Below are 2,642 nucleotides of genomic sequence, written 5' to 3'. Positions count from 1 at the left end.
AGAGAGAAAAAGGGCAAAAGGAGCCCAAGCCTATGCTCGGCAGCTTCCCCTTGATAAGCTGCGGCGAGAAAAAAAAAAAAAAGTGAAAAGCTGAGTGCTTGCTAAAGCGGTGAAAAAAAGGCGGGGGGAGGAGAGCGGCGGCTGCTGGAGCTGGAGCTGCAGCTCCTCTCCTCCGGGCTCGCTGCCCGCGGGGGATGAAGCCGGGGGGGGGGGGCAGTCGCCGCCTGGCCCGTTCCTGCTGGGCTGCTTGGTTGTGTGTAACGCGCACAGAGCACGTGGATTTCCCCTTAGATATCCACCTTCTGACCCAGGTTCAGAAGTAGGAATTCGGCCAGTAATAGAGAAATTCCTGCAAACAGGGTTATTAAAGGAATGTGAGTCCAGTTATAACACCCCTGTGTTGCCTGTCCGCAAGCCAGATGGGTCATAGTGGGTGGTTCAGGACTTATGAGCTATAAACAAAGTAGCTGAGGACCTCTACCCAGTGCTAGCAGACCCATACACCCTTCTGAGAGTATTAACACCTAATTTGACTTGGTTTATCGTTTTAGATTTAAAAGATGCTTTCTTTTGCCTCCCTCTCCATGAAGCTAGCCAGACAATATTTGCATTTGAATGAGAGAACCCTAAAAATAAATGTAAAACCCAGCTCACATGGATGGTGTTGCCACAAAGATTCACGAATAGCCTGACAATATTTGGAAATCAGCTTGCTAAAGATTTTGAATCCTGGGAAGCCTTGTCTGATGAGGGACAGATGCTACAATATGTGGATGACATTTTAATCGCTACTAGAACCAAGGAGATGTGCATGACCTGGACCCTATGGACCAGAAACACCTGCAATGGAATAAGGAAGCCACATGAACCTTTAAAGAACTTAAAAAGGCTTCGATGTCACCCCCTGCTCTAGGACTCCCAGATGTGAGTAAACCATTTTTCCTATTTTTTCATGAGAAACATGGAATAGCCTTGGGTATATTGGCACAGGATCTTGGCCCATATCGACGAGCAGTGGCCTATTTCTCCGAACAGTTAGACACAACTGCAAAGGGGTGGCCTGGATGCCTGCAGGCAGTTGCTGCAGTGGTACTGAATATACAGGAGGCCTGGAGATTTACCATGGGTCAGAAAATGACTGTGCTGGTATCTCACACAGTGTCTAACAAGATGGTGTAGAAATTATCGTCACTAACATTGTCAACTCAGCTTCTTTCCTCAGTGGTAATTTTGGAGAACCAGTTCATCATGACTGCCTGGAGACCATCGAAGCAACATAATCCAATCGACCAGATCTAAAAGACATTCCTATTGAAAATTCTGAAAACTGGTTTATGGACGAAAGCAGCTAAGCGTGAGGGTTGTGCATGTGCCCAGAGCAATTTGGAAAGAAAAGGGACTTTTGAACTCTCAAGGCAAATATATCAAACCTGTGGAGGAGATATTGAAACTACCAGAAGCAATTCAATTTCCTAAGAAAATGGCAATCATGCATATTAAGGCACACCAGAAAGTGAGCTCAGAATCAGAAAAGGCTGGCGGACAGAGAGGCAAAACAAACGGCTAAGCAAAAGGTAAAACCAGAAAGTGCTCTGGTCCTTGGCGGGCAGGTCTCTTTAAAAGGTAAGCCAGAGTATACTAAAGAGAATCAAAACTCATCATAGATTTAGAGGAATCATATAATAAGGAAGGGTGGGTTCACACGCCCCCCCCCCCCCCCCCCAGGGAAAACTTATTGTCGCCTTTCATCTAGTTTGGCCTTTAGTAAGGGAAGAACATAGGAAAGGATTTTGGGGAGTAGAACCACTGTGCAAACATTTGATTAGGGAAACAGGAGCTAGAAATTTGTATATCACTGTAAAACAGGTGGCAGCAGTGTGATCTTTGCCTCCAGACTAATCCCAAAAATATGCCCAAGCTTGAAATGGGTCAAATGGGGAAGGGGAATGGGCCTGGACCACAATGGCAAATTGAGTTTTCAGAACTCCCAGGAAAAGGGGGGTACCGATATTTGTTGGTATTAACTGACACTTTTTCAGGTTGGCGAGAAGCATTCCCTACCAGGACAGCAAAAGTTTAGGAGGTGACTAGAACATTGATACATGAAATAACACCAAGGTTTGGAGTTCCAACTGTTATATTCTCTAATAGAGGGCCATATTTTATTTATGTGTATGTGAAGTCTTTTGCAGAGAACTTTGGAACCATAATAGGAAGGTCCGTTTCAAGACCTCCTGATATCCTTTACTGCCACCAATATTAGAGAACAGAATGCCTGGATTCATCATTCTAGAGTGAAGAAAGCCTATGAAACACCATGGAGGGTAACCCAGGTGCAACCTGGAAAACTGTATTTTTCACAATCACCTTTTAGTCCTTATGGGTGACCAGCCTGGGTGGTGCTTACCGCATTGGTAAGAAGAAACCCAAAAGAACAAAACAAGTAGAATTTTTGGTAGATATGGGTGCAATACCAATTAAAACCTGGAAAGAAGAAACTCCATCCCCATGATGGGAGGGGCCTTTTTCCTGTTTTTTTAACTACAGAAACAGCTGTTTGGACTGCAGAGAAAGGATGGACACACGTCTCTCAAGTTAAAGGACCACTGATGGACGAAAGAACCTGGAAAGTAACTCAAGAA

This window comes from Patagioenas fasciata, chromosome W (assembly GCF_037038585.1).
Source record: "Patagioenas fasciata isolate bPatFas1 chromosome W, bPatFas1.hap1, whole genome shotgun sequence".
NCBI lineage: Eukaryota > Metazoa > Chordata > Aves > Columbiformes > Columbidae > Patagioenas > Patagioenas fasciata.
This window is presented reverse-complemented; position numbering follows the sequence as displayed.